At 39.5% G+C, this 24,560-nt stretch overlaps 1 protein-coding gene across 1 annotated transcript in view; it reads left to right on the top strand.

The window, feature by feature from the left end:
* The window catches only part of METTL2A (methyltransferase 2A, methylcytidine), a 506,716-nt gene that overhangs the window by 66,078 nt on the left and 416,078 nt on the right, over positions 1-24,560 (top strand). The gene's annotated exons all lie outside the window — the stretch shown is intronic.

Genomic DNA, 24,560 nt, shown 5'->3' with positions numbered 1-24,560 from the left:
CAAAATAAAGTAATAAAGTAGGAAGAAGCACAAATACAGTAAAAGCAGATGAATAAAGTGCATTTTTATATAACAATAGAAAATGAGCAAACTGATTTAAACAAATTACCCAATTAACCAGTAAAAAAGCTCAAAACTGAGCCCTGTTCCAACAGTCTTCAATCAGGGCAAGTTTTAACTGAATACTCCTGCCACTAAGGTGCAGGGGAACCTTCTCCAGAAAAAGATGGCCTGGATTAGTGCTCAAGTTATACAAACAAAGCTAGATTCGGCAGGCCTGAATCTAGCCTATGCTACAGCAAACAAGGCTCACCAATTTCAGAAAGAAACGGTTCAAATAAGCAGGCACAATAAGCTTTTAACAAGAAATTTCCAGCTCAGAAGGACAGAATCTAGCCTATCCTCCCACAAGAGTGCAGACCACAAACCTTAATGTAAAACAACTGGTCTGAAGCCAAAGTGCTTAAACCAAAAGGCTTAGAGTAACAGTTACAATTTAATCAGACTACTACCAAGCAGTAATAAATGCAGCGGAATAAATACAATTGAGTACTTTTAAGAAGAGGCAAAAGCAAAATAAAGTAGGAAGAAACACAAATACACAAATAGTAAAAGCAGATGAATAAAGTGCAACAATTTTTTTTTTTTTTTTTTTTTTTTTTGTTAGTAAAGTGCAAGGAGAGAGGAAGGAGGAGCAGAAGATAATCCAAGGATAAACACCTAAGTGGGTTGGCCTTCTCAAATGTTCTCTCTGTATTAGGTAGAGTGAAAACTAGACTGGGAGGGGTGTCCCAGATCGTATTTACAGTAGAGGTGTGCAACTGCAAAGCCACCAACTATAACAACACCACAAGAATAGGGTGGGAGGGAGGGAAAACAGTTTCAGGACAGATGAGAAACCGAAAACAATGCTAGAAAATATATAAAATAATTCAATCAGGCAAAATTAAGACAATGCAGAACTCTGAAAGGTTACAATGCAAAGAAATATACTTATCCGTCAGCGATGTATTTCCAGATTGTTTGAGAATCACACTTCAGCCGGAACACCAGGAGTTTCCAATTGGATGAAAAAACAGAAATTCATCCCTGCTTTGGCACTTATGTCTCTAATGGACACTGGTATAAATGGTTCATCCCCCAAATCCCTGCTCACACTTATCAAGGGTATCAGAACTTGTATGAGATTTGGGATGCATGGGTAGGCTTAAAAAGGCCCTTGTGGTTGTTAGCCTAGTAAACGCCTATGAACCTATGTGGGAAATGCTGTAGATGGAACTTCCACTTTAAGACTTGAGGACCTATATGGGTTCATCAACAAAAAGTAAAACAGTCTTATCCAAAATGATGATTGATATTTTTCAATGTCAAGTCCACCATGACCTCCTGTGTTTGAAAAATTTTTTTTTTCTTTCTTATGTGCATTTGGACAACTCTTGAGACATGATTAAACATACTGTATGTATAGAAAAAAAGAAAGTAAAGCAACAATATATCACTGAAACTTCCCATTCCAAGCCTCCAGAATTCCCAGATGATTCTTCCCACCTCCATGCTGGGGGAAAAACATATCTGATAATGTCTATTTTCATTCGATTCAACGCCTGGGTAGTCTAAGCTAATCATATCCAACATTGGTACCATCTCTGAAGCTTCACAAATCCAGTGTGACTTCTCCCACAGTTCTTTCCACTCCACCTTAATACCTCAGATCTCATTTGCCATCTGAAGCAAGAGACGCATTTGTCTCTTCAGTTGGAAAGTATATTCTTTGCTGTGTCATCAGTATCTCCTCTCCTACTGAGAAAATTGTCTCTCCAGATGCTGTTTTTCCTTGTTTGTTTTTTCTTCTAGGCTTTAAATATGTATAAAAAAATGATTGCATAGTTTAGAGGTAGGTAGTAGGGTAGTTGTCTTTAGCTTCAGACATTTTTCTATGTCTATAAGTAGCGAGATTACTCTTTTGTGTGTGTGTGTGTGTGTGTGTGTGTGTGTGTGTGTGTGTGTGTGTGTGTGTGTGTGTGTGTGTGTGTGTGTGTGTGTGTGTGTTAGAGCTATTCTATTTATTTTTAATACTCAGTAATTTTACTGTGTTCTTGATACCTTTTGGCTGTACCATTAATTTGGGTTTTCAAAATGTCTATCAGGGATTTAAGAAGTGTAGCGAATGCGGACACACAGTACCTCCTCAAGATCCACACTGTGTGTGTCTACTGTTTTGGGCTCTGCCCATCTTGACACCAATTGTGAAACCGGGGTCTCTCTTAGCACTAGGGCTTTCCAAACATTAAGGGAAAAACTGATTTGTAAAAGGTCTTCTTCTTTTACAGACTGTCTTCTCTTCCTGCTGCATACTCTTGATGCACTGCCATCTCCTCTTTGGCCAAGAAGCAGGACAAAGCCAAAAACAAGGACAAATCAAGAGAGTCCAGTGAGAAAGAGAAGCTAGAAAAGGAGGAGAGAAAAAAGAAAGAAAAGTTAGAAAAATTGAGGAAATGATCTGTGGACCTATTGCTTTGACTGGTTTAGATCCTAAAGTTCCTAGGAGGTCAGTCCTGACCTTCCTTTCCGTGGTTCCTCTTCTCACCAGAACTGATAACCCTGAGGCTACATTCTCCTATATTACATGAAAAAAAAATTCAGGACTACTCTTGATGGCTTCTTCTGTTCAGTCATCCAGAATTCTTAATGAGCAAAGTGTTAATAGAATGATGAGGAGGTTCTTGAAAACAAATTCAGCTTGGGGTCCTTTCGGTGCTGTTCTGAACACTCCCAAATATTCATCAAACAACTCCTCTTTTTCTGCCTCTCTATCCATCGGACCTAGCTATCCCAAATCTGACCTGCGCCTGTGCACTTTTGTCAGAGCTAATTGTTTGTCATATTTCAACTCGAACTATAGCCCTGTCTCTTTTGACTCTGAAGCATTCGGGTCAGGAAGAGTCTTGGAGTAGAAGTGTCATCACAGAGACTCAAGGGGATGGGTGAACTCTGAAGTTATCAGTGCTCTCTCTCCCTCTTGGGGCCTCTGCCCTCGACAGCTTTGATTCGAGATTGGCCTCGGGACCAGGAATCATTGGTGCCAAAACATTCCCTTCTTCGGACAGGAGGAGATCGCTTTTGGGGCTGATGGCTGCTTCTGCTTTCAAGGCTTTTGAAAGTGTTTTGGCTGTGCTGAAAGAAAAGGTGTTACAACTCAACTTGGCTTTGCCCAAACCTCAGTAGGATTCTGTTGCTGATTTTCTTCCCTTTGTTATATTCAACAGGGACAATACCATAAGCTTCTGCCACGGCTTACTATGTAAATTTCCAATCCATCTGACCATCCACCAGTTCAGGTTCACAGGAAACAGATTCACAGTTGGAAGCACACAGACTCTTTCCCAGTCACTGAAGACATGGATTTGGATTAAGGTGAAGGCTTTCCTAGATCCTTCTGGGAAGATGTTACTTCTTTGAGATCCTTGAATTGATGAAACCACAAGGGGAATTGTCCATAGATGACCCTTTGCCAGATGAAACTGTGTTCATGGAAGCCTTTAGTTCTGGTCAGCTTCATCCTGAGTAGTACTGCTGGTTAATCCCCTTGTTTACCTTATGGCTCAGAGGGCATGGAAGGACTCTGATGTGATGGAAGCAATACCAGAGAAACCAGGTAGGATCCTGGCAGCACCTAAGAACAGGAAGCATTGGAGCAGAGGTTCACCAGTAGCTGCTATGTTGAAAGCGGCAGACACCAAGATTGAATTATTGGAATAATTTTTCTCTGTCCACCCCCTAACAAGGAATCTAGGGCTTTGGACAGGTTTGGGATATGAGCGTAGACGTCGGCGACATTTGTCCTCTGAGCACTGAACTATTTGACTGATGTAACATGATTCCAGAGAGAACTAATGAGATCTCCAGGTCTCTCTCTGGTGACCTGCTTGTAAATGTTCACAAAACTGTGTGGACGCCCAGCTCACTCCATTCAGTCTGTCAAACGTTACCATGCAACTGCTGTCTAACACACTACTGGTACAGTAAGGGCAGCAGGCACCAGCATTACTATATGCTAACTTGCCTGGATATGCTTTTGTGACTTTGTGGGAGGCTTTAAGACGTCTGTCATTAATACCTCGTTTGATGAATTTACAGTTTTGGGGCCAGAGGTAAAAGACGCATTAACCAAGAGTCAACAAAATGATAACACACTCTATACAGTAGGAATCAATTTCTTCATCCCACAGAAAACCTTCTCTAGGAATCAAAGGGATGGCAAGAAGATATAGCTCCACACATCACAGGGTTATCATCATGACACTTCTGTGGTTAGACACAGGGTTATTATCATGACACTTCTGGGGATAGACACAAGGTTATTATCATGACACTACTGGGGATAGACACAGGGTTATTATCATGACACTCCTGTGGACAGATCTTCTCATGGCAGAGGAAGAGATATTCATAATGGATGTCACCTCAGAGGCAGAGGCAGTCTGCAAACTCAGGGCTTTCACATTCCCTTCACTAAAAAGCTCTACAGGCACTTCTGAAAGGTTGTCCAGCTGCTACACTATGGATGCACCTGCAAGCCTGGCAAAACTTAAGATTCCTAGGTGTTGAACATAATTTCCAGAGGCTACTTAATTCCCTTTTCAGTTCCCCAAGTAAAAAAAGAAAGTTCCTGACATCCCACCCAGTCAGTGGGAGCCTGCAGCAGCTGAAATTTCCAAGATGTTGGAGTCTATCAGCTGGTCCCCAAAGACCAGTTAGAGTCTGGAGTCTATTCAAGGTTCTTTTTGGTAACCAAGACAATGGGGGACCCCATGCCCATTCTAGATAGGAGTCCTGTAAATCAGTTTGTAAAATGGACAACATTCCAGATGTCCACAATCCAGTCCATACTAACTCTTCTGAGAAAGGACAATTGGATGTGCTCAGTAGATCTCTAGGATGCGTACAATTATGTGAAAGTAGAAAGGCATTCCAGGAGGTTTCTCCATTTCCATCTGAGAGTCGATCATTACCAGTTCAGAGTCCTGCCTTTTGGTCTTGCCACACTCCCCATGGTTTACCAACATAATGGCAGCAACACATCTGTCTGCTAGGAATCCAAGTTTTCACATAGCTCTAATTGGCTCCTCACTGCTACCTTCAAGAATATGTTGTTAGACAATCTGGACCTTAACCTGGAAATTACATTGAATTTACCCAAGAGCCACATGGATCCATTACAACAAATCGAGTTCATTGGCAGCCACCTGAACTCAACATTACAAATTGCCAGATTAACCCAGTCCATAGGGCTCTCCCTACATCTGGTAGCTACACAGGTACTTCAGCATCCTTCACTTTAGCAAGGTAAATTCCACAGCTATTGGATCTAATGGCCTCCACAGTCCTTACTGGTTCCACTAGTCCGGTTCTACTTGAGGGTACTGCAAATGGACTCTTTCTGTACAGTGGACTCAAAATGTTCACCCATTACATTACCAAAATTTGCATTACTCAAGTATGCAAATATCATATCAGCTAGTGGATGAGATCTTCGTTAGTGAGGGAAGATTCCCCTCTTTCACACAGATCCCACCAGTGGTTTTCATAACCACAACCCCCCCCCCCTTCTAGCGTTGGGAGCATTTCAGAGGGAGTATGGTCCAAGGTTTCTGGTCACATCTAGAGGCCAGTCTTCATGTCATTGTCTTAATAATGAGAGCAGTCCTCCTAGCATTACAGGCATTTCAGGATGTTCTTTCTAACAGTGTGATTTCCATACCAATGGACAGCATGGCAATAGTCTGGTACATCAACAGACTGGGAGGAACCAACTCATACCCGCTTTGTCAGGAAGCTATGAGGGTAGGGTATAGCAGTGGGTGATATCCTCACAGCTATTTTTGGTAGCAGTGCACAACCTGTGGACTTTGTTCTACTCAATTTGTCAGCTAATACACAATCTTAATGCCTCATGAGTGGTCCATCAGTCCAAAAGTGGCAGCTTTGATTTATCACCACTGGCACCAGCTTTGCTGCAACCTCTTTTCTTTCCACCTGAACAAACAGTATAGCAGTTATTTTACCCTGATCCTTCCACAGGGACAGTCACAAGTGACGCTGTTATGATTCCTCCATTACACCAAATGAATAAACTCAAACAAAGCAAGAATGTGTAAGACCAGAGTGATCCTCATTGCTCCTGCTCCAACAACCCTGGTTCCTTTTCCTGTGGCCTCTACTAGTATATCCCCCATGTATGTTGGATCTGTACCCAAATCTCTTGACTCACCCAGCCTGATTGCCTCCTCCAGGCCAGAAATCCATGGAATTAGCTACTTGGTTCCACCAGTTCTGACTTTGGCTAGAGACATCAGACTTCCAGCATCAGTTTTTCAGATTATATCAGCCTCTCAGAAATAATCCACCAAAAAGCTTTAGCATAGCCTAAATGGAAAACCTTTTCCATTTGCTATGTCAAATGGCATAGATCCATATTTGGCTTCCATCCCTTCCATATTGAAGTTTCTGTCTGAGCTTTTTCATATTGGTTCCAGTTTCTCCACTATCAGAGTACAAATGTCTGCATTCTCCGATTTCCACATAGATCAGAATGTGTCCTCCATAGCATCACTAAAAGTTGCTAACGCCTTTTTGAAGGGAATGTTCCTGTTCCTGATATAACTACCTAAACCTGATAAAACTCTCCACAGCTCACAAATTCATCTTCAAACCATCTAGCTGTCCAGCTCTCTCCTCTACCTTATCTCCCTATATTGCAAATCACCCACTTCGGTCAGAAAACCAAAACCTATTACAAATTCACAAACCCTTTAGGCCCCCTGCTATCTTACTCTATAGCCAAACTTTGGAACTCCCTCCCCCCTACCTTCGAAACACTGCAAATCCCACCAACTTCAAATCCCTCCTTCACTCATATCTATCCTCCAGGTGGATTTGCCCCTGCTCATCACCTACAAGTTCCCACTTCATAATTCATCATTCACACATAACAATCTGCTCATCTCTTGCATCCTCTATATTGCTAATATATTCTCTGTACACTCTATCTGTAGAACAAATTTTAACTACCACTAGACCTATACTTTATTCTAACATCTACTTATGCTAAATTCACTAAGTTGTACTGTAACATGTACTATACGTCAGTTTTGAACAATGTCCTCTTAATGCTGGATCTAACATACTACTGATAATATGTTTGAAATTTTAAATTGTAATTGACTTGTTACTGTAATTGTGTCATGGAGCTTATCTTCCCGGGCCTCCACTGAAAATGGGCCTCTCAAAGCCCAGTGGACTTCCCCGGTCATCAAACTGAAATAAAATGAATAAAATAAATAAGTTACGATCAACAGTCGTAGACCCATTCCCTTCATGGGATATTACTGTTTTGCTCCAAACATTAACTCCATCTCCCTTTGAACCAGCAGCACCAACAGATTTGAAGTTCCTGTCTTGGAAGACAGTTACATCAGCTAGATGAATCTTGCAAACCCCTCTTACTTGATTTTCCACAAAGATGGAGTTTCATTAAGGTCTGAAGCATCTTTTCTTCCTAAGGTGGCAGCCGAAGCAAATTTAAACCAATTGATCAACCTAATAGTGTTTTTTCCCCATATTCTCCCACAAGGGTGAATGTACTCGCCAGCTCAGATTCTATCTTCATAGAACAAAACACTTCAGGAAATCTGATCAATTGTTCATTGCTTTTACTACCAAAATTGGTAAAGCAGTTTCTAAGATTACTCTTTCAAGATGGTTATCAAATTGTATTTCCTTTGTGTACAATAAAAAGGATCTAGCCTTGCAATCAAAGCCCACACCTCATTCCTCAAAGGCAGTAGCCATTTCCAACAGACTTCATGAAAAGACCCCCATTGATATTTGTGTTTATGTAACCTGGTCAACAGTTCACACCTTTGTGTTTCATTGTAAATTGGCTGTACAATCTAGATCACATTCCTGAGAATGGTGGAACCAAATGAGGAATGCATTCCTTGATACCATCAAGTTAAAACGGCTTGGGAATCTATCCCATGTGCTGAATTGAATGAAAGTGGACAACATTAGATAAAAAAGTTATGTACTTACCATAATGATAGACCTGTGTTGTCTGATTTTTGACCAGTTACCTCTTGCCTCTCTTCCAAAGTATCATCTGTTGGCTTCTAGCAACCAAATGGATCTCACTTGCACCCTGTCTACAATCCCATCAGACTGTGATCCTCTCTTAGATGTTTTCCTGTTATGTTAGTATTTAACCTTGTAAAGATTATTAATTATACCTCTGTAGATCAATATGTATGTATACTTTTAAGAAGCTTTATAGGGGCTTGCACACATGTACAAGTAGTGAGCACGTGTGAGCCTGACTGCCATTTTGTAATAAGCTGTTGAGATGTAAGCATGTATGTCTGTGTAGTTTGTTAGTTAATCAGTTTGTTTATATTTTGTACTGCTGCTTTCCATCCTGATGTGTTTCTACATAATAAAGTAAACTACCCTTCCTGTTTGTCTTTACTTGTGAAGCAAGATGAGTGACATGGTGTCAGAATGGGATCCAGATGCAGGACCGAGGGCACTCCGGTTAAAGTTGGAGGTTTATGGAGGAGTGAATCATCCCTACTGCACGTATAACTCACAAAAACAGGTCAGAAACAAATTTCAGGTATCAAAGCTTACTTAAATAATTTCTTATTTGGAAAATATAAAACAAAGCACTCTGAATGCTCTAAATGAATCTTTAGTTAAACAAAACATCCAAAACTGTGACATATTGATGAAAATATTCAAATAACTATGAAAAATGTTTGAAATTAAAGTTTGAATCACATAAAATGTATGAAATAAGGAAAACAACTATTGTGTGTGTGTGTTTTTGCGTATTGTTTATGCTGTATTCTATAGATGTCTCAGCCTGACATGCTGTAATTACCATATAGTTTATGTAACATGATGATTGCATTTTAAGTTATGTAATCTTGTGTGTTACAGTATATTTTTGTTGGCTAATTCTCTTCTTCCCAAGCCTGCACTAAAAAGGGGCTTTGCCCAGTGGGACTTTTCCAGTAAACAGACTAATAAATTAAACCAATTCACACAAGCAATTTTTAGACATTAATTGTACTGACTCTTTTGTGACTACTACTCCAATGTCGATTGCCCTCTTTAGCTTCACCCATCTCATCTGTGTTCCACCCCAGACTGAGAGACTTCCCATTTGTTGTCTTTCCCACATCATCTTGTCGTCCTTTATGTTTCCATCGGTGACCATGTCCCATTCTTCTGTTTTTGATCATGTAACTGCTACTTAATTCCAACAACACCAAACATTCCAATATCCAGCTATTCAGTGAAGATCACCAACTTGATGCTTCTGACTTAACTGCACCATCATGCATGTATTTGAGTTTACTGCACTATGCAAATGATGGGTAAAGTCTGGCAGTCATCCAGGAATTTATACAAAAGTGAACCAACTTTGAAATGTCTAGTACACCTCACAGTCACAGTTGCAGCATTTCTGAGGATCTTGCAACCTTTCTTTATGAGCAGTTTCCATGTGTGAAAAAGGCAGTGTCTTTAATTTCCAGTCATTCATAATCTTGCCAAAACTGTTGTGAAAAGGTATTAATCAGTGTCTTCATTGTGAAAAGTTGGTAACGTCTTGTCTGCTGCCTAGTCTTTCTAGTTGGAATATCATCAGTAGCTACTAACACTTCAGACAAATTATCCCAAATTACTCAAACTTCCTTCTGTTACTCTGATAGATCCCTCATAGGTTGCACTTCCTCAAAGATTAGTCAGGGAAACCTTACCAAAACAAGCTGTTCTAATCTCTCAGTTCACCTCTCTGATTAAGCTCCGTTTTTGTCAGCAGTTTATCTTATTTTGCTTTTGTTTACCATTTTGTCCAACTGGATTTAGTTAAAAAAAATAACTTTTCAACAGAGGCCAGGAAGAAGAGCTCCAATGTATTACAAATATTTTTAAGCAGACATTCAGTAATGTGCACGAACAAGCATTAAATAAGACACACTGACTATTTCATTTACATTTGTGAGAAATGTAGATATTGTAATTTAGAAATGGTGTGCAAAGCAGGTTCTGAGAATTTTTTAGGTGTTTCTCTCCATGTATGTATAATATTTGTGTGTATATATGTGTGTATGTATATGTGTGCATATGTGTATATATACATATGTATATGTATACATACATAAATATAATGTGTGTATACACACGACTGTAATAAGATTAATATCCCTTCGTATCACTTAAAGCTTGCACACTCTGTCTGTCTATAGACCTATAACTACATTATACAACCGGTGTGTAATGGAAAGTTGTCTCTCTAAATTCCGAAAACTAGTCATGCTAAGTTTTCTTTGTATCAGCAGTCTGTTTCTGCTGTTTGCCCTCTTTTAAAGTTTACAGAAAAAGTAATCTGTAAAAAATCCAGTGCAGACTTGCTTCCAGCAATTTGAATTCCCTGTATGGTTTTAGGCTGAATTGTATTACAATTTCTATGCTTATTAATGGAGGTTACCTGTTTAACTCTTCTGGTAGTTTTAGAGCTTTCATGTCCTAGGTCATATTGAAATGTCGGCACTCAAAAGGCTGAGTACTGACAAGCTGAAAAAAAAAAAAAAAAAAAGACAAGACCAAAAACCACGGAAAAGAGCGAATCTCTAAGATCGCTCTTATTCTTTAAACTTCTTTTTTGCAGGGAGGCATGCCCCCCACACCCCCAAACTTTGTATACCAACTCCAAGGTTGCTGTACCTTGGAGAAAAGAGAATGTTCAGAGAAGTGGTTATATTGGGCTTCGTATATGTAACTCTGTTTTTCAGACATCGTCTCAAGTGTTTCGGGACTTGCTATAGCAGGTCCCGACATTTCAAGTAGTTACCGCTTAGATCTTTTGAAAGCATTTAGCACTGTCCAAAAGGAGGGCAAGATAGGAGACTGGGGAGAATTTGAGGCTGCATAGCCAATCATCTAGGTTTACCTTGAGGCTGGCAAGAATGTTCTGCTTGATGTGTAGTGGAAGTTTCTACAGGTGTGGGGTAGATGTTGGGATACACCTCTCTCTCCTTTTCTTTGTTTTTATTTCTTTTTCTCTTATTTTCCTTACTGTTAATCTTGCATTTACTCATTATTTTCCTGCCTCCTATATCTACTCCACTTATTACTTCTAACAAATATTTTTTCTTACTGTCTCTGTTCTTCCTCTCATCCTTATCCACTGTTTGACTTTTCCACTCTGACATTTGCTTTATGAGTGATTAATAAACTCTCGTATTTATAGGTTAACAAGTTTCAGCGCTACATGATATGTTTATCTTGATTTAGTGATGGTGTATGTGTATTACTCTACATGTATGTGTATTAATAATTTATTACATTTATCTATTTATGGTGTATTGTAATATATTGTCAGTTTTCATATATGTGTTTTCTCTTCATTTATTTGTGGAGCTTTTCTCCCTGGACCTTCGTGAAAATGGATAGTCATCCAGCTGGACTTTCCCTAAACAAACATTACTAAATAAATAAATGTGAATCTCAAACCAACATGTCTTATTTACCTGTTGATAAAGGTTTAGTTCCTTTAACTGGGTACTTGAGGTACCATTTATTCTGCGAAGGGTAAGAGGTCGAAAAGGGTTGGGTCTTTTGTAGCTCGAAAGGCTAGTCACAGATCTCCACAGAAGAGTCTATAAGAGACTGAATACAGAGAAAGGGCTGCCGGTCTATCCTGATAGTAAAGACTTTTGAAGTCCTTGATCTTTTTAGTTATGAGTCTCTGAGGTCTCAAGTTGAATGATGTTTAGACAGATATGTGCCAGAAGTGCTTCCTATACAAAATGTGGCCTTCTAGATGACTTGGCTAAAGGCCTTCTGAACTAATGTGGAGACATTATCAACAAACGTGCTAGATTCCTTATGACCGTGTCTGATTGAGTGCCACCTATATAGTTTGTGAAAATGTTTTGTTTACCAAAATTAAGTATACTACATTTTCTTTCCTCATTTAATTTGAGACCATTGTCCTTGCATCATTTAATTAACTTGATTTAACCCGTGTTGGAGCAGTTGTGAATCAGTGGAAGATAAGAGCACCCACTTTACAGTTGTGTGTGTACTTGGATAGGTATAGGCCAAGGATGTTGGCCTGAAGGTCTAAGAAATAGATGCCAAATAGGAGAGGGCCCACCACTGAGCCGTGTGGTATGTAACTGGTACCTTTTGCTTTCAGAAATGGCACCTGTGATTGTAGCCATATGGATTCTGTCAGACGTTCAGTTAGCTGTCCACCATACTATGTAAGGATTTATATTAAGATTTACAAGTCTGTCAGTAATGCTTGTATGGGGAATAATGTCTAAAAGTCCTTAGCCAGCTCTGTATCTGCTGTTTTGCGATCTTTTTGCGTCTCCCTCAAACACCAAATGCGACAGTTTTTTCGCCCTGATACCTCCTCCCGGAAGTTCCCCAAGAGACGCTCTGGTGCATGCTTGGCCACCCGGTCTTCTTTATGCTTATACTCCCTTGCCTCTGATGCTCCAAGTTCTTCAGAAAGCCTCTCGGTCGGGGTGCAGAATGATCCTCATTGCCCCGTTTTGGCCTCGACAGATCTGGTTCCCCTTCCTAAGGTCTCACTCGGTGAATCCTCCTTGGATTCTAGATCCCATTCCGGATCTGATTTCCTCATCCATCCCACTTATCTCCTCCGAACCTGGACAACCTCAAGCTGACCGCTTGGCTGCTCCAGTTCCACTCCTGATCAGGACTCCCGGTATTTCGTCCCCTGTTAAGGCCATCCTGGTGGCAGCTCATAAGCCATCCACTAGGAAAGTCTACCGTAGCAAGTGGAAGCGTTCTCTTTGTGGGCGGCAAGGCCTAAACCCTTCACAGTTCCTCTCCCTTTGGTGCTTGAGTTCCTAACCACTCTATCTCATGATGGTGGCAGCAGATCCACGGACAAAGTACAACTTATGCAATTTCTCATTATCACATTGGTCATGACTCCGTCCACTGATGTCTGCCAAATTGTGTAAAATTTTCCTTAAAGGTACTTTTCTTCTCAGGCCCCCTATAAAGCAAGCGGTTCCTCCTTGGGAACTTTCCTTGGTTCTTCAGGCCTTGACCTTTCCTTCGAATCGGCGCTTCACGGTAGATCTGAAATTCTTATCTTTCAAGACCGCATTCTTAGTAGCCATTACTTCGGCCAAGAGAGTCTCAGAGCTTCAAGCATTATCAGCTAAACCTCCTTACTTGGTCTTTCATCTGACCGTGTTTACTCTCAGGACCAACCCGCCCTTTCTTCCTAAGGTAGCTTCTGAAGCAAACATTAATCAGTCCATTAACCTCCTGTTTTCTTCCAAATATCAAAACAAGGGTGAATACAAGCTTCATTCCTTAGACGCTCACAGGCAACTTAGATTTTATCTAAACAGGACTGCTGGTCATAGACAATCCGACCAGTTGTTCATTTCCTTTGCTAAATTTAATTTGGGCAAGCCAATTTCCAAAGTCTCATTATCTCGCTGGATTTCACAATGTATCTTACTAGCTTATCAAGCTTCGGGAAGGCCCGCGACCGGAGGGTGTTCATGCCCATTCAACCCGGCCGTCTCTACATCGGCAGCCTTTAGGGCTAGGATTCCTCTAGATGATATTTGTGCAGCAGCCACATGGGCTTCCATACCTTTATTTCCCACTACAAGTTGGATCTTACATCTAAGGGTAGAGCATCCTTTGGCTCCGCGGTGCTCTGGAATATCCTTCCATGATGGCCGCCCAAGATTCAGGTAGCTGGGGACTCTGTCCCACAGGTTGCAGACAAATGAATCTCCTACTTCAGATTTAGAAGTTATGTACTCACCATAACGTTCCATCTGAGTAGGTGTATTTATTTGTCTGCAACCATCCCGCCCTCCTATCCCCCTGGCCTTTCAGTTTCCTGCATATGTTGTGTTACCCTTTTCAGGGTGTTTATGCTGTTGGCAAACTCGATCTGAGGTCATGTAGGGAGAGCAGGGCATTATGGGTGAGGGGAGGAGCTGAGAGCTTGGATCCATAGCTGGTAAACCATGCCGGTTCGGATCCGATATCGGATCCATAACCCACAGGTTGCAGACAAATGAATACACCTACTCAGATGGAACGTTATGGTGAGTACATATACCACTAGACCTATACTTTATTCTAACATCTACTTATGCTAAATTCACTAAGTTGTACTGTAACATGTAGTATACGTCAGTTTTGAACAATGTCCTCTTAATGCTGGATCTAACATACTACTGATAATATGTTTGAAATTTTAAATTGTAATTGACTTGTTACTGTAATTGTGTCATGGAGCTTATCTTCCCGGGCCTCCACTGAAAATGGGCCTCTCAAAGCCCAGTGGACTTCCCCGGTCATCAAACTGAAATAAAATGAATAAAATAAATAAGTTACAATCAACAGTCATAGACCCATTCCCTTCATGGGATATTACTGTTTTGCTCCAAACATTAACTCCATCTCCCTTTGAACCAGCAGCACCAGCAGATTTGAAGTTCCTGTCTTGGAAGACAGTTACATCAGCTAGATGAATCTTGCAAACCCCTCTTACTTGATTTTCCACAAAGATGGAGTTTCATTAAGGTCTGAAGCATCTTTTCTTCCTAAGGTGGCAGCCGAAGCAAATTTAAACCAATTGATCAACCTAATGGTGTTTTTTCCCCATATTCTCCCACAAGGGTGAATGTACTCGCCAGCTCAGATTCTATCTTCATAGAACAAAACACTTCAGGAAATCTGATCAATTGTTCATTGCTTTTACTACCAAAATTGGTAAAGCAGTTTCTAAGATTACTCTTTCAAGATGGTTATCAAATTGTATTTCCTTTGTATACAATAAAAAGGATCTAGCCTTGCAATCAAAGCCCACACCTCATTCCTCAAAGGCAGTAGCCATTTCCAACAGACTTCATGAAAAGACTCCCATTGATATTTGTGTTTATGTAACCTGGTCAACAGTTCACACCTTTGTGTTTCATTGTAAATTGGCTGTACAATCTAGATCACATTCCTGAGAATGGTGGAACCAAATGAGGAATGCATTCCTTGATACCATCAAGTTAAAACGGCTTGGGAATCTATCCCATGTGCTGAATTGAATGAAAGTGGACAACATTAGATAAAAAAGTTATGTACTTACCATAATGATAGACCTGTGTTGTCTGATTTTTGACCAGTTACCTCTTGCCTCTCTTCCAAAGTATCATCTGTTGGCTTCTAGCAACCAAATGGATCTCACTTGCACCCTGTCTACAATCCCATCAGACTGTGATCCTCTCTTAGATGTTTTCCTGTTATGTTAGTATTTAACCTTGTAAAGATTATTAATTATACCTCTGTAGATCAATATGTATGTATACTTTTAAGAAGCTTTATAGGGGCTTGCACACATGTACAAGTAGTGAGCACGTGTGAGCCTGACTGCCATTTTGTAATAAGCTGTTGAGATGTAAGCATGTATGTCTGTGTAGTTTGTTAGTTAATCAGTTTGTTTATATTTTGTACTGCTGCTTTCCATCCTGATGTGTTTCTACATAATAAAGTAAACTACCCTGCCTGTTTGTCTTTACTTGTGAAGCAAGATGAGTGACATGGTGTCAGAATGGGATCCAGATGCAGGACCGAGGGCACTCCGGTTAAAGTTGGAGGTTTATGGAGGAGTGAATCATCCCTACTGCACGATAACTCACAAAAACAGGTCAGAAACAAATTTCAGGTATCAAAGCTTACTTAAATAATTTCTTATTTGGAAAATATAAAACAAAGCACTCTGAATGCTCTAAATGAATCTTTAGTTAAACAAAACATCCAAAACTGTGACATATTGATGAAAATATTCAAATAACTATGAAAAATGTTTGAAATTAAAGTTTGAATCACATAAAATGTATGAAATAAGGAAAACAACTATTGTGTGTGTGTGTTTTTGCGTATTGTGAATGATGTATTCTATAGATGTCTCAGCCTGACATGCTGTAATTACCATATAGTTTATGTAACATGATGATTGCATTTTAAGTTATGTAATCTTGTGTGTTACAGTATATTTTTGTTGGCTAATTCTCTTCTTCCCAAGCCTGCACTAAAAAGGGGCTTTGCCCAGTGGGACTTTTCCAGTAAACAGACTAATAAATTAAACCAATTCACACAAGCAATTTTTAGACATTAATTGTACTGACTCTTTTGTGACTACTACTCCAATGTCGATTGCCCTCTTTAGCTTCACCCATCTCATCTGTGTTCCACCCCAGACTGAGAGACTTCCCATTTGTTGTCTTTCCCACATCATCTTGTCGTCCTTTATGTTTCCATCGGTGACCATGTCCCATTCTTCTGTTTTTGATCATGTAACTGCTACTTAATTCCAACAACACCAAACATTCCAATATCCAGCTATTCAGTGAAGATCACCAACTTGATGCTTCTGACTTAACTGCACCATCATGCATGTATTTGAGTTTACTGCACTATGCAAATGATGGGTAAAGTCTGGCAGTCATCCAGGAATTTATACAAAAGTGAACCAACTTTGAAATGTCTAGTACACCTCACAGTCACAGTTGCAGCATTTCTGAGGATCTTGCAACCTTTCTTTATGAGCAGTTTCCATGTGTGAAAAAGGCAGTGTCTTTAATTTCCAGTCATTCATAATCTTGCCAAAACTGTTGTGAAAAGGTATTAATCAGTGTCTTCATTGTGAAAAGTTGGTAACGTCTTGTCTGCTGCCTAGTCTTTCTAGTTGGAATATCATCAGTAGCTACTAACACTTCAGACAAATTATCCCAAATTACTCAAACTTCCTTCTGTTACTCTGATAGATCCCTCATAGGTTGCACTTCCTCAAAGATTAGTCAGGGAAACCTTACCAAAACAAGCTGTTCTAATCTCTCAGTTCACCTCTCTGATTAAGCTCCGTTTTTGTCAGCAGTTTATCTTATTTTGCTTTTGTTTACCATTTTGTCCAACTGGATTTAGTTAAAAAAAATAACTTTTCAACAGAGGCCAGGAAGAAGAGCTCCAATGTATTACAAATATTTTTAAGCAGACATTCAGTAATGTGCACGAACAAGCATTAAATAAGACACACTGACTATTTCATTTACATTTGTGAGAAATGTAGATATTGTAATTTAGAAATGGTGTGCAAAGCAGGTTCTGAGAATTTTTTAGGTGTTTCTCTCATGTATGTATAATATTTGTGTGTATATATGTGTGTATGTATATGTGTGCATATGTGTATATATACATATGTATATGTATACATACATAAATATAATGTGTGTATACACACGACTGTAATAAGATTAATATCCCTTCAGATCACTTAAAGCTTGCACACTCTGTCTGTCTATAGACCTATAACTACATTATACAACCGGTGTGTAATGGAAAGTTGTCTCTCTAAATTCCGAAAACTAGTCATGCTAAGTTTTCTTTGTATCAGCAGTCTGTTTCTGCTGTTTGCCCTCTTTTAAAGTTTACAGAAAAAGTAATCTGTAAAAAATCCAGTGCAGACTTGCTTCCAGCAATTTGAATTCCCTGTATGGTTTTAGGCTGAATTGTATTACAATTTCTATGCTTATTAATGGAGGTTACCTGTTTAACTCTTCTGGTAGTTTTAGAGCTTTCATGTCCTAGGTCATATTGAAATGTCGGCACTCAAAAGGCTGAGTACTGACAAGCTGAAAAAAAAAAAAAAAAAAAGACAAGACCAAAAACCACGGAAAAGAGCGAATCTCTAAGATCGCTCTTATTCTTTAAACTTCTTTTTTGCAGGGAGGCATGCCCCCCACACCCCCAAACTTTGTATACCAACTCCAAGGTTGCTGTACCTTGGAGAAAAGAGAATGTTCAGAGAAGTGGTTATATTGGGCTTCGTATATGTAACTCTGTTTTTCAGACATCGTCTCAAGTGTTTCGGGACTTGCTATAGCAGGTCCCGACATTTCAAGTAGTTACCGCTTAGATCTTTTGAAAGCATTTAGCACTGTCCAAAAGGAGGGCAAGATAGGAGACTGGGGGGAGAATTTGAGGCTGCATAGCCAATCATCTAGGTTTACCTTGAGGGTGGCAAGAATGTTCTGCTTGATGTGTAGTGGAAGTTTGTACAGGTGTGGGGTAGATGTTGGGATACACCCTCTCTCTCCTTTTCTTTGTTTTTATTTCTTTTTCTCTTATTTTCCTTACTGTTAATCTTGCATTTACTCATTATTTTCCTGCCTCCTATATCTACTCCACTTATTACTTCTAACAAATATTTTTTTCTTACTGTCTCTGTTCTTCCTCTCATCCTTATCCACTGTTTGACTTTTCCACTCTGACATTTGCTTTATGAGTGATTAATAAACTCTCGTATTTATAGGTTAACAAGTTTCAGCGCTACATGATATGTTTATCTTGATTTAGTGATGGTGTATGTGTATTACTCTACATGTATGTGTATTAATAATTTATTACATTTATCTATTTATGGTGTATTGTAATATATTGTCAGTTTTCATATATGTGTTTTCTCTTCATTTATTTGTGGAGCTTTTCTCCCTGGACCTTCGTGAAAATGGATAGTCATCCAGCTGGACTTTCCCTAAACAAACATTACTAAATAAATAAATGTGAATCTCAAACCAACATGTCTTATTTACCTGTTGATAAAGGTTTAGTTCCTTTAACTGGGTACTTGAGGTACCATTTATTCTGCGAAGGGGTAAGAGGTCGAAAAGGGTTGGGTCTTTTGTAGCTCGAAAGGCTAGTCACAGATCTCCACAGAAGAGTCTATAAGAGACTGAATACAGAGAAAGGGCTGCCGGTCTATCCTGATAGTAAAGACTTTTGAAGTCCTTGATCTTTTTAGTTATGAGTCTCTGAGGTCTCAAGTTGAATGATGTTTAGACAGATATGTGCCAGAAGTGCTTCCTATACAAAATGTGGCCTTCTAGATGACTTGGCTAAAAGGCCTTCTGAACTAATGTGGAGACATTATCAACAAACGTACTAGATTCCTTATGACCGTGTCTGATTGGAGTGCCACCTATATAGTTTGTGAAAATGTTTTGTTTACCAAAATTAAGTATACTACATTTTCTTTCCTCATTTAATTTGAGACCATTGTCCTTGCATCATTTAATTAACTTGATTTAACCCGTGTTGGAGCAGTTGTGAATCAGTGGAAGATAAGAGCACCCACTTTACAGTTGTGTGTGTACTTGGATAGGTATAGGCCAAGGATGTTGGCCTGAAGGTCTAAGAAATAGATGCCAAATAGGAGAGGGCCCACCACTGAGCCGTGTGGTATGTAACTGGTACCTTTTTTGCTTTCAGAAATGGCACCTGTGATTGTAGCCATATGGATTCTGTCAGACGTTCAGTTAGCTGTCCACCATACTATGTAAGGATTTATATTAAGATTTACAAGTCTGTCAGTAATGCTTGTATGGGGAATAATGTCTAAAAGTCCTTAGCCAGCTCTGTATCTGCTGTTATGTACAGCGTAACCACTATCAACAGCATCAGTTATTTTGGCAAATAATTAATGAAGGTAAAGAAGCAGAACCTTCCTTTTATAAAGCCAACTTGAAGGTCCAGGTTTAAGAAGTATTTAATGTCCAGATTAATAAGGTCTGAGATGTGTTCTGTAGCTTTACATTTGAGGCTAGTGAGATCTAATGGATTTACGGTTAGCAGGGTGTATGGTTGGGCCACCCTTGTGTAATGGCATCGCAACGGCTGTTTTTAAGGCTTAGATTAAAGATGTTAAGTAGGGACACTGATAATTGGACAACCTGGTATATTTTCAGGGCCATGGATAAGGTGTTGTTAGATTTTGAGAATTCCATAATAACTAAAGGGGTGTTTGGTTGTATCTTGACTCAAGTAGCTCCAAGTAGTCTGTGTCCTGATTCATGGAGGGGATCCTGCAGCTGGCAATGACCTGAAGTGGGGTCTTACATACAGTCAGTTGCACCTGAAGTAATTCAAGGGAATCATGCTGTTTAACCAATCTAGAGGTGTATTTATCTTTAATGAATATTGATATTAAGCAAGCTGTTGGCAATACCAGTTAGAAGCTATCTCTCTTGAACTGTGCATTCAGATTTAGAACTCTCATCTTCAGGTTTAGAACTGTGCAGGCTGTGTTGCTGCTTCCCCACCTGTTTGCTTCACCAGTCTGCCATTAAGTAGCCTGTGAGAATTAAAGTTCAGTTGTAGCAGAATTGCCAACTTTGCTTCATTCTCTACAGTGATCTCACCATTGCATACTCTTTGATCTGTAATCTGGCTTGAATTTGCCCAGATATTTACAAAATCTCTTTTATGCTTATGAACACTTTGTCATCTTAGTGGCTATCTTTAGCTGGTTTTGTAGGTTCGTACTGTCCTCCACTGCTCCTCAGATGCATCCATACTGAAGGTTACACAAATGAGAAATTTATGTGGAGATGTATTGTGTTTAGGTAAGGTGGCAAACTTTGGGAATATAATTCTGTCCTGACCTGTTTACTTCCCAGAACTGATAAATTGTTAAGCAATTTATTCCCCTCTATCTATAATTTTTTTGGCTGCAGTCCCCTTCTTGACCATTCAACCTCCTCCCCAGCCAGTTTGACCCATTTGATCCTGACAGGGCAAAGATCAAGTGCTACTGAAATGCTGCCACTATCCATATGAATGATCAAGATTTTTTTTTTTTTTTTTATGACCCTGCATTTACACTATTCATATGTCAGTAGCCATTCAAAAAGGAAAGCATGCTGTTGCCCACTTCTACAAGTGCTGTGATCCTTAAAAGCCCTGCACCCTTTTGTAATAGGCATCACCACATACTTTGGACTCCACTTGGACATCTTAACATGCAGCATGCACCCAAGCATAACCACTCAACCCTCTTCCCTTTGGAAAGCAAAGGTAAGCAGATATTGCATTATCATTCCTGTTTTACCTGCCAACAGCTCTTCCTTTGCTCAGGCCGCTAACTCGTCCTGGGTCATAGGGCTTTATCCATCTAAACCACACAGCTGTCTTGTAGCTGTAATTGTGCTACCTGAAAAACTGTTTCCTATCTTCCTTTCCTTTATCTCCTTTAAAAAAGTCTTGCTCTGCTCCCTCTACATACTTCTTTCTCATGTTCTTAATCTAGTTTCTTCTCTTTCTTCTATTTTTTCCCACCTCTTGTCTGCTTTCTTGCAGATTCTAACTATTTTGTTTGTCAGTTAGTGCAGGGTATTAAGGATGTAAGCTGTAACTGAGCTGCTTCCTTTAGTCCAGGGTTTGAGTCGCTTAGCTTCTAGCTGCCCCATATCGTTGTCCAGTTAAGTAATTTTCATAGGTTGGTCCTAGGCTATAGGCCCTAAGGCCTATGCAAGCCTAGCCATAACAATTCCCTGGAAATTTTTTCCCTCAATATTTACTTCTCTGGGCCCCTGTCTAGCAGGGCGACTGACATGGGTGAATTTCCTATCTCCCATCCAATCATCAAGGTTCCTTTTGAAGAGGGCCAATGAGGCGCTCTGGTTGACATGTATGGGCAGTCTATCCCAAAGTATGGGGAGTCGATACCTTAACTCTGAGCAAGTTACTTAACAAAACGGTGCTCCGAGACAATTGGAAAACTGGGTTAGACTCTTAAGTGATCTCCTAGGCCACAAGTTTCTTAACTACCTATGAGCCTGTAGTCATAATTTCTATTTACTTTTTTCAGCCAGTCAGTTAGCCATAAGCGCATTGTGTGACGTTTTAGCCTTTTGCCTTTTCAGTCAGACTTTGTCATACATCAGCATCTGCATTTTTCTTTTTGTGCCCTAAAGTCCATCTACTTGATAATTCGCCCCTCATTCTACCACCTTCTTTCTCTTTGACCTTTCTGTACACAAGGAAATATAGCACATTATATAGTTCGTAAAGACATAACTTACTGTTTAGTTTTAATAGATTTTTCTGCATTATGTATAGCTTATGTGAATGTTTTATCTTTCCATTGTGTTCTGTATTGTATTATTGAGCAGTAACCCATGTCTAGGTGTGGGTAATGCTATATTTACCCACGGTTGGTGTGGTTTAGTCACGAGGGTGAAGCCTGAGTGGCAAAACAAAGACAACCGTGGGTAAATCTAGCATTACCCACACCCAGACGTGGGTTATTGCTATTATACAATGACATTATTTAAGAAAAAAAAATACTTTTCTTAAATAAATAATGTCTTTGAATCACAGAGGTTGTAGGTACATATCCCCATTTTGTTTAAAAAAAAAAAAACGTATTTTTATGCCATGGACAAAAAGTGAGAGTATAGAACTCCATATTGGGTGGTACCTCACAATGTGGTACATGTAGATATTTTGAATGTGTAGATAGGATAGTCAGCAGTTTAAACTTAGGGTGAAAGCAGATTGTTCTACAGTAAATATAGTCTGCCTAGCGTGCTATCAAGTATGCTCTTGTTTTTATATAGAAAAGACAATACGAAAATCAAGGGAAAGGAGAAGAGCATATTTTAGCCATTAGGAATAGAGATTATAGAAATGCCCTTGTGAAACATGTATGTGAGGCAGGGGAGGCACATCATTTTAAATTTAGGGTTTTAGAAAAGAAGGAATATAGGCAGCGTTTAGGAGACAATAATATAGTAGAACAAAGTGAAATTAAATGGATAGTAAGGATGCCGGCAGATACACATCCAGGGTTGAATGGATGTGTACCTAAAGCCTATATTGAAAGCTCATGACTTAAATGATTATGACATCACTTAAGTTGTGTTTTAATATATATTGAGTGTGTTTTTAAGCTGTTATATGATGGTCTGAAGAAGTGCTCTTGTAAGGGCATGAAAGCGCTAACCTTTTACTGAATTAAACTTTTTACTTGGAGCTGTCATGGTTGGTTTGTGGATTTTAATCTTTGGATTAAAAGAAAAGTGATGGGAAGCAGTTAAAACACTTCATTTAGAGTCTGAGTGTGTGTTTAACAGTCTGAATGAAGTGTTTTAACAGCTTCCCATTGCAGTTTTACTGTGATCACTGAATGCTGTTAATGCTTTAGTGTTTGACTAGAGCATATCACTATTTAAGAGGTACTTGATAAAAGTTTAAGAACCTTTCCAGTGTGAGAAGGGTGCTTAACAGGCATGCCTTTTCCCTAAATTTAGAGCATAGTCATAGTGATTCATGCAATAAAAGTGATTATTTTTAAAAAGTAAGAGACAAAATACATCACATAACTTCTAGATCCCGGCAATGTAAACAGCTTCAGATTACAGAAGTGAAGTTTGATTATTGAGACCTTCTGGCATGGACCCTCCTGTTCTACAATTGGCCCTGCTCAGAGGTGTTCACAGAAGGTTCCAATAGCTGTGTGTAGGAGTGGCAGGGGTTGGGAACAGTGAAATGAATATTTCTTAAATACTTCTTGACATTAAAACTTGGAGCTGTGCGCAGAAGGTCATTATAACATTTTTGAGAATGAAGAAAGTACGGTGTTTTTCTCTAATTTTCCTCATAATTAAACCTCGTATATGTATGTACAGGAGATCACCATTGCTTTTGTAGGGTTGTGACAGTATGGTCCTTGTTTCTTTAACTTTTCAGGCAGTCTTGCATCAGAAATGTGCACACATCACTATAGCTTGTGTAGGGACAGTGTATTGTGGAGGAGCAACAGGTTGGAAAATATGACTTGATGTTTTTTTTAAAGTGTATACAGATGGCTAATTTTGGGAGGTGGGGGTAAGGCGGCATTATTGTGAATATACATATGAGGGCAACAATTTAACATACATAACTATATTCTGGTTGTCAGATAAATGCACAGAAGATAGTTGTCTTTTGTGGGTGGGGTAAAGAATCAAGCTTTATGATGCGTGACAGCAGCAACTTGAAATATATGACAGAGTCCATTTATTCATTCACTTTCATCCCACTCTAATGTCAGAGAGATACCTAGAAGGTGACTGTATACTTTTTCTGTTCTGACAGGGAGGCAGACACTCTTCTAATATGTGATTAATGTATCTTTGCAAGCATTTATCTTCTCAGTTTATTGGGGACTACTTTTTGTCAGCTTTGATCATTAAGCTGTGGGCACAATTTATTTCTTCATTAAAGTACCTCACAAAGAGGATCCTAGGCCTCAAACACTTGTCCTGTATGGACAGACTCAAAAACTCCAACTATTGTCTGTCTCATATCGCCTACTTAGAGGCGATCTCTGCTTGACTTACAAAGCCATGTCTGACCCAACTCTGTTAGAAATGCTGCATCTAAAGGAATCCCTGCAGACCACACGCTCCAGAGACCTCAACCTCATTACCAAAATCAACAGAACGTGCTGGAGGGACAGGTTCATAACCCAGAGACTGCCCGTGCTATGGAGTAGACTTCCCATACATGTCAAACGGAGCACCTCACTGGCCTCTTCAAGAGGAATCTTGGTGTGTGGATGGGAAATAGAAAATTCACCCCGTGGAATCACTCCAGTGGCTCTACTCAAC

The sequence above is a fragment of the Protopterus annectens genome, chromosome 13.part0 (assembly GCF_019279795.1).
Source record: "Protopterus annectens isolate FY-2018-M chromosome 13.part0, PAN1.0, whole genome shotgun sequence".
In the NCBI taxonomy this organism is placed as follows: domain Eukaryota; kingdom Metazoa; phylum Chordata; order Ceratodontiformes; family Protopteridae; genus Protopterus; species Protopterus annectens.
Note: the sequence above shows the minus strand (reverse complement) of the source record. Positions and strands in the feature narration are given on the sequence as shown.